The sequence below is a fragment of the Pelodiscus sinensis genome, chromosome 1 (assembly GCF_049634645.1).
Source record: "Pelodiscus sinensis isolate JC-2024 chromosome 1, ASM4963464v1, whole genome shotgun sequence".
NCBI classification, from domain to species: domain Eukaryota; kingdom Metazoa; phylum Chordata; order Testudines; family Trionychidae; genus Pelodiscus; species Pelodiscus sinensis.
In genome coordinates, this window is record NC_134711.1 from 193,205,414 (window position 1) to 193,219,468 (window position 14,055).

A 14,055-nucleotide genomic window follows, 5' to 3' on the forward strand; every position below is an offset into this window, starting at 1 on the left:
CCGGGGGGCCAGAGCCACCAGTGGGGCTCCTTGGGGGCTGCATGGCTGCTGGCTGGCGCACCTAAAATTTATTCCACACATGGTTGGAAAAAGTCAAGAAAACATTGGTCAGGATCCCCAATTAGAGAAATGTTGGTTTCTCTTGTGAAATGTGTATAGTATAGGGAAAAAGTAAACAAAAGACAAGATTTCATGGGGGGAGGTCAGATTTCAGAGTTTGTGATACATTTTTAATGGCCATGAATTTGGTAGAGCCATATTAATAGATAAGTATCAGAGGGGAACGTGTTAGTCTGAATCTGCAAAAGCGGCGAGGAGTCCTGTGGCACCTTATAGACTAACTGAAGTGTTGGAGCATAAGCTTTCGTGGGCAAAGACCCACTTGCAACTGACGAAGTGGGTCTTTGCCCACGGAAGCTTATGTTCCAACACTTCAGTTAGTCTATAAAGTGCCACAGTGATTGTGGGGAACACAATTTTAAGAACTGATGGAGAGAAGAAAAGCTTACAGGTTCTTTCTAATAATCATACCCCATTAGGAGCCTGATCTTGCAAGGTGCAAAATACTTCCTGAGAGATGTTGAATGACACCCATTCCAGCCACTATCACTCAGTACCTGGTAGGATCAAGTCCTACCTTGCATGGATCAATTCTGATAAGCTTCTAACTCTGAATGCATATCTGAGTGTTCAGCAAATGGATCTAAAAAGCATTGTTAGCAGTGAAGGTAATCATCTACTGGAGTTTACAAATGAATGTGAAGGAGTCCCGAGCTGGCCCCGGGCTGCACGCGGCGTTTCAAAGCAGCAGCACTGCGTGGAGGCTGGGGTTATCTAAGGATTCCCCCATTGACCCCAGGCTCCATGCGGCGCTGCCACTTTGAAATGCCACGGGGAGGAAGCATGGAGTCAGCAGGGGACTGCTTTCACCTTCAAAGTGTAGCAACAACCCTGGAGGGGAGGGGGCACTGTGGCAGGGCAGTACTGAGAGGAGAGGACACCACGGTCTGGGAGGGATGTGGGTCCTAACACAGAGGTGAAGAAAAAATAGGTAGCAGAGGGCAAGATACCAGCTGAAAGGGGGTGCTTCAGAGCTAAAAAGCTAATTCTCAGAGTGTTCATTAGGAGGCGCCTGTGGCGGTGAGTCCTGCCATGTTACAGAGACTCAACCTCACTATATCTTAAAAATAAAAACACTTCTTTTACTCAGGCCTTGCCCTCACTCTTGACATCTAACAACTCTTCCAAAGAAAACTAGGGGAGGAGTCAATCTTCTCTTCATTCTTGTATTCAGAAACACACGTACATCACCACGCCTAGCAGGTTATTCCCTCTTGAACACAATGGAAACACTTCCATTATACCTAGGAATATACCAGCAAAAGTCTGTGCTTTCCTGAACTAAGGGCAGAGTGTTGAAAATTGGAAGTTTCCCAGAGGCCATCACTTATCCATTATTTTATTGTTTCTTTACTACTCTTTTAAAGTGTGAGGTTACTTTTTTTTTTGGCTTTCCCCCTAAAAACATTTTCAGTGCTCAGAAGTCACTGAAATGTACAACTTCTCTGTATTATTTACTATGTTCTAAGGGTCATTATCATTCAAATATTCAAAAGTCTACGGAAAGTTACTATCAGGAATTTAAAACCCATAAACTCTCATTAAATAGATAATCTTCTATTTTCCTATGCTACCATGGTAAATGGACTGTGATTTCCACCCTTCTTTAAAGATCTGACAACAGTTCTAAGCCAGGTCTCCACTACAAAGTTAGATCTACCCCATTATATCATTCAAGAGTGTGCAAAATCCACAACCTTTGAGAGATGTAGTTAAGCTGACACCCCTAGTGTAGACAGGGCTAGGCTGAGAGAAGAACTGTTCTGTCAGTTCAGGATGTGATGGGAGAACCTCTCAAGTCGCTAATGTGAGTATCTACACTGAAGCATTACCTGCAGAGTAGTAGCTGTGCCTCTGTACTGGTTTATGTGTAGGCATAGCCTTATATTAGAGTAAATCTGATCAAATTATAATGTTACTTCTGATTACCTGTTTTGGGAGCAGCCCCAAAGATATTTAAAATAGGACACAATCTAATGTCTTATAGGTAATCAGTGGAATTATTTCTGGGAAAAAATTCAACATTTCCTAGATTGGCCAAATTTAGTCTGATATGAGTAAGATATTTAGTATCCTCCAGTTTGCTAAATACAGTGAAATTAAATAAGTTCAGGAAATAAAAATGTATCCCTTTTACCAGGTGGACTTGGCAGTAATAGGGGCCAGGTTCAATAGCTAGAGATTTCTCTTAACAATACAAAACAACACTGGCTCAAACCCATACTCATGAATCTATGAAAATTTAACATCACCTCTGGGGCTATGTCTACACTATGGGGTTTTTCTGGAATACCGGAGGTATCCCGGAAAACTCTGCCATGTTCAGGGAACACATCTGCTCTTCCGTTTTCTTTTGCGGAAGAGCAGATGTGCTCTTTCAGAAGCCCTGTCTTCCTTCTCCAATGAAGAAGAAGGGCTCTTCTGAAAGAGGAGGCTTTTCTGAAATTTGGCCCAGAGTAGCCATCTACACGGCTCCATTTTGCACAAAAAACCCCTCTTGTGCAAGAGCCATTCTTCCTGAAAAAAAGCGGCAGAATGGCTCTTGCATAAAAAGGAACTGTGTAGATGGCTCCTTTTTGTGCAAAAGCCATTTTTGTGCAAAATGGCGGCTCATTAAGCATGCAAATGAGGCATGGAGATATTCACTGCTTTGCCTCATTTGCTTTTTTCTTGCACAAGAGAGGGCAGTCTAGACGTAGCCTTAATGTTTCAGCTATTTTACTCCAAAGGGGACTCAACTGCTTCTTATATTTATCCTGAATGAAGGGTTCTATCATGCTCTCCATCTTCAATAGGTTTCACCCACTCTCCATCATGACAACATCATTATTACAGTACAGTCTTTATCTTAAAATGTAGCATAATGGATCTCAACATTTTGATTAAAAAAACCTGGAAGATTCCAACGTGATGAGTTGTCCCCACTTCTGAGGTGTCACCTGATGAATTGGGGTTCCACTGAATCTGCCCATTCCTCCATCCTGGGCTCCCTCGCCCTGTTCTGCATACGCACAGGTAGAGACACACCCAACTGCAGAATGACACTGATGCTAAATGACACAGTGCTTGGATGGGCAGCCTTTCAGCCTGGGCATTGCCTGTTACTCAAGTGCACAAACCCTCTGGAGCGTAAATTCAAAATTATATTGTCTTGTACTGCACAGAAATCTATACAATATAAGTTTATAAAATCCACCCTCTCCCTCAATGTGGAGGAAGATATGCACAGCTTTTTGCTTCCGTAGGATTGCCAGATGGTTTAACCAAAAATACTGAACCCCCCCCTCCCCAAAAAAAACCACTGTTGAGAAAAAAAAGAGGGAGACCAAAGTTGCTGAGCAAAAAAAAAAAAAAAAAAAAAAAATTGACCCCCCCCCCCCCCCCAACAATTATTAAGCAAAAGAAATTTAAAAATTACAAAAATAAAAATACAAAAAAAAGCATGGCCCTTTTAAGGCCTTTGGGACTTTTTTTGCTGGCAGCCATCTTGTTTTCTTCCTCCATGCCAGCTTCCCTGAGGAACCAGGAAAGCGGAGGGGAGGGGACCCTGGGGGGTTTGTCCGGGAGGGGCCTGAGGGCTGGGGCTGGGGTTGGCGGCCGGTCCTGGTAGCTGAGTATCATAGGGTTGCCATGTATCTGGTATTTTCGCCTCCTGGCAGGGAAAAACATTTTTTTTTACTGGACACGAGGCGAAAATACCAGACTGTCTGGGGTCAATACCAGACACCTGGCAACCCTATGCCTCCCTCACTTACGAATTACACAAGCTGGTTTTAAAATAAACAAAATGCAAAAGATTATTAACTACAAAAGATAAACCCTAAGGCTGTGTCTATATTGGCAAGATTCTGCACAAAAGCAGCTGCTTTTGCACAAAATCTTGCCGCCTGTCTACACTGGCCCCGAGTATTTGTGCAAGAACACTGATGTTCTACTGTATGAAATCAGTGCTTCTTGCGCAAATACTCTGACACTCCCGCTCAGGGATAAGTCCTCTTGCACAAGTGTTCTTGCACAAGAGGCCAGTGTCGACAGGTAACATCAATTTCTTGCGCAAGAAAGCCCGATGGTTAAAATGACCTTCAGAGCTTTCTTGCACAAGAGAGCATCTACACTGGCACGGATGCTTTTGCGCAAAAGCAAATCTTTTGCGCAAAGGCACATGCCAGTATAGATGGTCTCTTGCACAAATACATTTAACGGAAAAACTTTTCCGTTAAAAGTATTTGCGCAAAATCATGCCAGTGTAGACACAGCCTGTGTGATTATAAGATATAGTAAACAGATCACAGTAAATCAGTGAGCAAATGAAACAAACACGTAAATTAAGTTTAATAAACTCAAGAATTTGGCTACAAATAGTAATTTCTTATCCTAAATGTTGTTTTAGCAGATTGCAGGATTTCTTGAGAACAAAACTCCTATTTGTTTGCAACTTAAAATTACAGGTATATCCTTTGGGGGGCAAAACCATTCCTAGCCTAGGTTCAGTACTTTCTGTCCCCCTTCCTTTGTTTTTGTTTCTTAGATGTTTCTAGTAGCCATCCTGGCTGGGGATTCAGTGAAGAATGCACCAAGATAACTCACTTCCCAACCTTCAATAGGATTTTATTATATCAGAAATCCTTTGTTTCCCAGTGTGATTCCCACCCCCTCTTAGCTGAAAAATACTGGAAGTTCAAGATGGGGTCCAGTACAAGATGACATAATCACGTGACCTTGCAATGTTCAAGCAGCATCCCCGGAAACTTCTCAGTAAGCATCTTCAGAGTTCTATTTTTCTCCCTATTGGCCCATCCAGGTTGATGACATTCTGTCTGGTGGGCATTCCCCAAGTGCAAAAACAGTTGTAATTGTTATACAGTTTGAATTCCTAACTTTAGATACATAAATGATGCATACATACAGATAGGATGATCCTAGTCAGTAATAATCTTTCCAACGTTACCTTACATGACCCATTTTGCATAAACCACATCTTAATTATGCTAAAATCATATTATAACAATAGTTCTATGAAGATTACATGATGTAGTGCAGGGCTGGCCAACCCGCAGCTCACGAGCCGCATGCGGCTCTTCCCCACTTCAAGTGCAGCTCGCGAAGCTTCCCCCATGGCTCACGAAGCCACCCCTATGCCCTAAAAAAGGCCCCCCACTGCCTTTTCCCTGTGCTCAATGTCTGGCGCGGCAAAGCAAAACAGCACCAGCAAAATGGCGCCAGCCAATGGGAGCCTGATGAGGCCAAAAAGCCATCTGGAGTTGTGTTTAAAGGGGCAGCATCCTTTTTTGTTGTGTTTTGTTTTGTTTTTGTTTTTTTGCTTGACAACTATTTTCCCCCCGGCCACCCCTAATGTAGTGTCACATCCAGACCAAAAATATCAGAATTTTGGACCTTTTTGTTGTGTGCGCGTGATCTAAGAAGATAATATACTAGCTATTGGATAATTTGTAGTAAAACTCTTGGAAATTGACGCGATCTTCTAAAGATGATAAGTTAAAAGATACAGAACCAAATGGAGCCTTTCATACATAGCCAAATACAGCTTTAGGGTAAATTAAGGCAGTCCATGGTATCCTACTAAAAACTGTACTGCCACAATGGTAGCTCATATCCTAGCAGAAGAACTAATACCCAGATGGGGGCTGCCCTGGTCAATTGACTCTGACCAGGGAACGCATTTTACTAACGGGTGATGAAGGAAGCCTGCAAGGGACTGGAAATAAAACGATTCCATATCCCTTACAAACCAGAAAGTTCAGAGGATGAATAGAACCATAAAAGCAGCTTTAACAAAGGCAGTTCTGGATACCAGAGAAGGGTGGGCACACATGTTACCTGCTGTGCTCTACCGAATCCGAGGTAGCCCAAACAGATTAACTCAGCTAACACCTTTTGAGCTGATGACAGTCCGTGGTATCTTGCTGAGAACTGACAAACTCAAACCTGAAAGTATTAGGCCAAGCTTGGGAAGTAAAACAGTTCAACAGTTACTGTGACCCTGATTCCCATGGCAACTACATTCTGAAGGGGCCTCTCTCACTCTGATAAGGCGTGGCTGGTATCAGCCAGGCTGTGTGGGTTTCACTGTCTCTTGTGCTTTCAGATTAATGAGCTTGAATCTCAAGGACTGTGCCAGGATGGAGATGGAGTCGTCCGTCCCGCCTAGACATTACGGCTACGTCTAGACTGGCCCCTAATTCCGGAAAACTCATGCAAAACAGGTAAGTCAGAATAGGGAAATCCGCGGGGGATTTAAATATCCCCCGCGGGATTTAAATAAACATGTCCGCCGCTTTTTTTCCGGCTTGGGGAAAAGCCGGAAAAGAGCGTCTAGACTGGCGCGGTCCTCCGGAATAAAGCCTTTTTCCGGAGGATCTCCTTGAAAGTAGGAATAAGAGATCCTCCGGAAAAGGGCTTTATTCTGGAGGATCGCGCCAGTCTAGATGCTCTTTTCCGGCTTTTCCCCAAGCCGGAAAAAAAGCGGCGGACATGTTTATATAAATCCCGCAGGGGATATTTCAATCCCCCGCGGATTTCCCTATTCTGACTTACCTGCTTTGCATGACTTTTCTGGAATTAGGGGCCAGTCTAGACGTAGCCCACAAGTTCGGCTAACAAGCTTACAGCAACATATTCATTCATCCTGTTTATGTTGGCACATTTAGCTTGTTGGGAATAATTACCTGTATTCGTGATAATATGTTTAATTGGCAATGGGCGGAGATGCTGTGTAACTGTCTTAGACCATTGGCTTATGTGCATCTCTCACTTCCGCTGCTAGACCTATCAAATCACTTCTCCTCCGTCCATCTGCTACCTATATAATCTAATGTATGTTTTGGTTAAGTTAGTGCGCTCTGGGCTAAGCACCTGGTCCGCACTCCACCAGCGCTGTGTGAACCAATAAATCCTCTGCTTGTTTTCACCAACACCTAGTGTGTCCGGAGATTATTCCCAACACAGCTCTCTTTTAAAATCCGTGGAGGTGTGGCTGCTTACAGTTGGGCTGAATTTGTTTCAAATTTTTCAGAAATAATTTACATATGTTATTTAGAGACTGCATCGTCTGAAGATTTTTTAACATTACTTCCGGTTATAATCTGTCTCCAATGATATAGACATTTTGATTGTATGTTTATGTTACTTATGAATTATTTGAATCATCTCCATGGAAATAGTATGCTGAACAAAGAAAAAGTAAACTGAATAACAATGTTATCCATAGAACATCTGACAGTCAACAGAACAGAACAAAATGTTTTAATCAAAGAGCTCACAAAAACAGTTCTTTGACAAGTCAAAGCTAGTCAAAAGAGACTTCAACAATTTTTTAAAAATGTTTAGCTGGGAAGAAACATCAGTGCTGTCAAGCTATGTTCAGTCCATCTTTACAGTAGAATATGAAAGTAGTCTTAGTAGATCTCTTAATGACTTTTTCTTTGGATACAGTGAAGTCTAGAACATACTTAAGTAACCTTGAACTGCAAACACAGACAACATAGTCAAACGAAACTTTGGCACCACATAAAACTGATGAATCCAGTTCTCTGAAGCTGACTATGCTAGCACCATCTTTGGATATCCTAGTGCTGTGGGCCCAATCAGCCCTACTCTACTTTACCTGCACTTGCTATCAGGTAATGATGGGGCAGTTGAAAAAGGAAAAAGACAGCTCAGTACTTGACTAACCAGACTGCCTCTCCCTTGCTCTGCAAGGAAAAATCCAGCCTCGAACTTCTGCGAGAACTGCTGACTGCCAAAACCCCTCTAGAAACTAGCCTGGCACAAGAGACTACTGATTTAGTTTTGGGACTATTTCTTTGCTTTACTTAACCCCCACCCTCCACTCCAAACAATTGGACTGTTTGAGATGGGCCTGTGGCACCTAGACTATTGGTCAGTCTGTGCTGCCTGAGAAAGGCCTAAGGGACTTAATGAAACTGTTGCAAGGAGCTGCTGACCAGAAGCGGGGACTGGATATAGGAAACTGCCTCAGTAAACTCTGTGGACTTTTGCACTCCACTTGAGTCTGCCTTGTACTTTGTCTTGGACTCTCAAGAGTGCAGTCACACCTATATACTTCTGTGGCCCCACCATGTTTGTGTAAGGTTATTACAAAATAGTTCTCCCCTTGTGTGGTAAACAGCCCAAAACAAATGGTCAGCCCCTCACTGTGATAAGCCCTTTTCCTTGGCTTGCAGGGAATGGGAGCTTCCTCCCATCCTCACAAGAAATATACAACCTGGGTCCTCTAAAGGAAGCACAGTTATAGACCAGGCCACCGACTGACAGCATTTCAGCTGTCCCAAGACAACTCTTTGTAGCTAATGAATCCTATCTCTGCTTCTCACAGATACACGTATTTAGCAACATAACCCTTCACCACCGAACAAAGGACTTGCTCCTTCTTGGTCCTGGTGTTCACAACTAGTCCAGGGGCTTCTTATACAGCCCTCTGGCGGAGGCCTCTAAATAGTTCCAATTCTCCTCCCATCCTTTGGCTTCCCAGTCCAACTAGCACTCCTTTTTTGGATGGCATTTTTCAGTTCTTCAGCTGTGCCTTTGGACTTCCTTCCTGGCACACTCTGGAGAGTGTCCAAAGCACAACCTCCATCTCTCTTCTTTCTGAGCAGGATAAGTCTTATGTAATCCTTCCATCACAGGAACCTGTCAGGTGACCGCTGTGACGGACCGGGCCGTGTCTGGGCGCAGCTGAGGGCGTCCGCTCAGGGCGAACTGCTCGAATCCGGGGCTTCTTACAGCCCCCGACTGGTGACCTCTCCACACAGGCCACAAACCAGTCTCACAGAGCGCTTCAGCAGCCTGCCTGAAGCCTCCCGAGCAAAACCCCTCCGACACCCCAGCAATATCCGTGCCCCAGATGGCCCCGGGCCTATATACAGGTGGGGGGTCCTAGCACCCAATCCCACCTACCCCGAACAAGTTCTGTCCGGTTCCAAGAAACCAGCCACAGATCCCTGGTCAATTTACCCTCTGGACCTTACCCACAAATCACGCTGGGCCAATCCTTTAGAATCTATATCTAAAGGTTTATTATTACAAGAAAGAAAAGCCTGAGAGTAAGGTTATTAAAGTACAGTACGTTACATGCACCGAATCTCCCAGTCCTCGATGCAGGCTCTAGCAGAGATGTTGCAGCTGCTGGTTTAAAAGTTCTTATTGCACATCCTACGATCAGGATGGGTTCACAGGTCTTCCGGGCTCTTCAATCCCTGCAGTGCTGCCTCTGGGATGAAGTGCTGAGCTGAGAACAAAATGGCATCGACCACATGGCCTCTTTATACCCCCTTCCTGGCCTCTTCTGGTATGCAGCAGGTCACCTGGTCCTCAGCCTCTCTCTGCTGGCCGCTCTTAGGTGTCCGCCCTCATGCTTTAGGTGTGTCTTTGGGCCATCAAGTGCCATTGTTCCACAGGGCTTCGCTACTCAGCCTGTCCATAGCAATGCTTAACCACATTCCAAGAAATATTCAGCTTCCACACAGATTACAGATCTACACACACAGACATTATATACTCACATAAACAGCGTACACAGGATCAGAAAACAACAAGCTCCCATTCAATACCCCACATGGCTCCCTTTCATACCAATTTCTGGGGCCAACACCCCCACCTAGGGGTGCAGCAGCGATCTGGCTGCTTCCCTCCAATTCGGTAATGTGACAACCGCCTAGGACAGTGTTTCCCAATTTTATTTGGCCATGGAACCCTTTTAAACTTGAAAGAATTTTGCGGAACCCCGACTATATGGAGCTGAAAAAGTAGACCACAAATAAGTAAGGATAATAATAAACAAATGCTAAACAAGGTCATGAGATCAACACAAATGAAAATTGTTTTCAATAAAATTAATAAATGCTTAAATATTAATTATTATTATTTAAATCATAAAATGTTATTGTAATGGAATTTTCTCACAGAACCCTTATTTTCACTTTGCAGAACCCCGAGGTTCAGTGGAACACCATTTGGGAACACTGCCCTAGGAAGTACAACTTACCTAAAGAGTCAGAATTTGTAACAGGGAAAGACTAGACTGGACTCCAGCTTGCCCTTAAAGGGACAGCCTATGCTGTGACTGCCTGTTGATATTTTTTTTAATAAAATCTTGTTCAAAAGTCTTCTGTGTAAAGAAAGTGGTATACACTATGTATGTAAACAGTCCACCTTTTCCTTTGTTTCAGATTTCTGCTCATAGATGACTGAGTCTAATTAAATTATTATGATTTTTCAGAAATCAAGCAAACTTATTCTGAGCTCAAAATCTTGATTGTCAGCTGTAACATCTGCAAGTACACATAAGGAAAACATTTTGACATCTAGACTGTCATGTAATCTGTCAGTAACAGTTATGCCATTCAGTAAAAGAAATGGTAACTTTCTAGAGTAATTTACTGGAAAAATAATTAACTTAATGCAGTGAAAAATCTTGCTGGATACTGAAGAATTTTGCTTCCCAAACATCAGTCTGTTGGCAGCAGAAGTGTTAGCTTCAGTACTTGGCTTATTCTCTGGCAACAAAATCATAGAAAACAAAAGATGGGCCAGACAACACCAGAAAAATATGTTGCACCTACAAATAATGGTATATCCAAATTCAATTAGGCAGCCTCACTATCACCACTCTGAAGGAAGTCAACATTAACTAAGTAGAAGCACAGAGAAAAGCAAAGAGGCATCTGGAATGGCACCAATTAACAAAAAAGTCCAGTGAGGCATGAAGAAGGGGCAATGCAACAATTGCCTCCTTGGTTTTTTGCCTTGGATGATATATTTCCAGGTGTGATGCTATGGAAATGGAAAAACCTTTTGGAGAATGCCCTAGTGTTAGGTCTGGAAGTACGGTACCACTTTCTCAGGGAGGCATTTCCTGGAATAATGCCATAGCTCTGCTTTTAGAACATCTGAAGCTGTCAGTTCTGCGGGTGGTTTACTTGTTACCCGTGGGCAGTAAATAATTTGATTCCCTTCCAATCTCTACTTCACCAAAGATTTGATCTTGGGTATTTTTGCAATTAGTTTTTCCTTAAAGGAAGGCCTGAATAAAATATTATTTTCAAGTATCATGGCTAAATGTAAATTGTAATTGTTTTCAAAACATTCAAAGGGCTATCTCCTCTTGCATATTTTTATTACATCATGTCAGTCTGATACCACATGATCTGACTAATTTTAGTCCAATGTAATACAGAAAGCAACATGCTGACTCACGCCAAAGTTTATTTTCTAACTATAGTTTCCAGAAAACATAATGTTCAAATTTCTAAAATCTTCTTTATAAGGACCAACTTCCAAGGAAAAAAGAGATTATCTGGGCACTCATTACACATGTGGTTATCACATAATTAGCAATGAAAATATCTGTTATTTGTTGTTTACTACTACAAACAGGGAGCTACTACAAACAGATCTTCCAAACGTAGCAGAATCAGGACTTGAATCAGGGTATTCCAAGGACTAATCGGCGCTGCAAGAAATGGGGTTCTTGACTCTGGCTTCGATTAAAAAAAAACTCATCCACAAAGCCCCATTCATCCTGTTTACATAATCAACCTAGATTCATAACTGCCTCCTTCTTTGCATTACTAATGATGCCAGCATCAGTGTTCTGTTTGTCCGCTTCTCTCCTAACCTGTCTGGTTTTTTTCCTAGTTCCCCTCCCAATGCATGTAATTCCTTTCCATTTCTGCAATGCCAAGCCATTAGCCTCATTCAATTCACGTTGCTCCTAAGGCTCACATCTTCTGGGTCCTGTACCAGAAATGAGAGTATAACAATTCTAGGACCAGATCTTATTATTTGAAAAAAGTTTTTCTGAAACTGTAAATGATTGTAACAGACCTTTTTGTTGTTGTTTTTAATTTTCATGGTGCTCTTTTAATGGAACTACTAGAAAATGAAATACCGGTATTCCCTCTTAACTTTTAGTATACAGTACTTAATTTCTTCTTTTTACATTTGTCCCCTTCTATCTTTCCCTTTCCTTCCTCCCTTTCTTCTTCTTGTGGGGGAAGGAGCAAAAAGTAAAAAAGGAGGGAGAGAAAAAGGTTAGAGAAAAAAGGGGGGAAGGAAAACAAAAAGCAAGCAAAGAAAAGTTAAAAGAAAACAATTTAAAAAGCATAAGATGTCTATAATTCTCATGCAAAATGCTTAAATAAGCAAAAAGTGATCCTTTTCAACACCTGTGGAATAATAACAAGTTTAAAATAAAAAAAATCTATTTGTTCTGAAGTAAATCAATTTGTTCTGAAGTCAATTGAGGTCAATGAAGCTATGCAAATTTATCCAAGATGTGAATCTGGCCCCTAGTTTATATGTTTATAATACCTGATCTGAACCATGAAAATGTTCATATGCTGTCTGAGTCACTAACTGCTCCTGTGGATATAACTCCCATCTTTCTTCACCTTATCTGTTCCCTAGTGCTTTTAGCCACATTTATTGCATCAGCCCTACAATTAGCTTTTTTCTTCTATAAAGCAATCAGCATATTTAATTTTTGTGAAAAGTGATGTGATGATTTTATCACATTTTAGCACCAAACATTCCACAACCAATTTCACAAACAATTTCTAATTTTCAACAAAACTTTAAAAACTTATTTTGAATTTTGCTTGAATATTTTGCACAATTTTATTTGCAAAGTCATTTTCCTACTTCATGCAAAACAAACACAAGCTAGTGTCTTCAGTCTCACAAAAACATTCCTATATGCCAAATACATACTGGCTACGTCTACACTGGCATGAATTTCCGAAAATGCTTTTAACGGAAAAGTTTTCCGTTAAAAGCATTTTTGGAAAAGTGCGTCTAGATTGGCAGGATGCTTTTCCACAAAAGCACTTTTTGCAGAAAAGCGTCCGTGGCCAATCTAGACGCGGTTTTCCGCAAAAAAGCCCCGATCGCCTTTTTCACGATCGGGGCTTTTTTGCGGAAAACAGTACTATGCTGTCTACACTGGCCCTTTTGCGCAAAAGTCTTTCGGAAAAAGACTTTTGCCCAAACAGGAGCAGCATAGTTTTTCCGTAAAAGCACTGATGATTTTACATGAGACCGTCAGTGCTTTTGCGGAAATTCAAGCAGCCAGTGTAGACAGCTGGCAAGTTTTTCCGGAAAAGCAGATGATTTTCCAGAAAAGCTTGCCAGTCTAGACACAGCCACTGGGTATTAGCATCTCAATAATATGGTATTTTCTTTGCCACATGAAAATTTGTATAAAAAATTTAATGTAGCTATTGTGTACTTTGTACTGTATTTGATAGTGTGAAATGAGACACAGAAAACTATCTCTGATTAAATTTTAATTTTATATACATTTTCAAATAAAACCATCAAAACATATAGTCAGTTGACAGCTAGCACATACTATGAATCACCAAAGTTCCTACTCCAATATGGTATGTCAGTCCTCGCAATACACGAGGTTCAAAGGGATGCCGGAAAGAATGAGACCATGACTGGGGGTTTGAAAAAATAAAAACTGATTTTATTTTGATGAGAACTCTGGCGCCTAATGACTGTAAACTTAGTCACATGCGCGGTCACCAGACAATCATCAGAATGAAAAACAAACAAATCATCAAACAATATAAAACAATTCCCTGAGGCTTTTCTAAATCATAATAATTCCCAATAACTGCCCAGGGGTTAGAAACAGTCGAATTCACACTGGTGTTGTTCATAAGTCTACACTATATTACACAAAGAACAACTAACAACCACTATTAAAAGAACACACACAATAACTCTTAAACTACTGTTACTTGATAGGCAATGAGGGCAACTCAAAAATCAATTGGGATAATCGCGGGGAAGAGGGGTTATACCGATTCTGAAGACAGCAGGAACACGAGTACCAGCCACATGCTCCCAAACTGTCTCCACTCAGGTCGACCAACTCGAAGTACACTC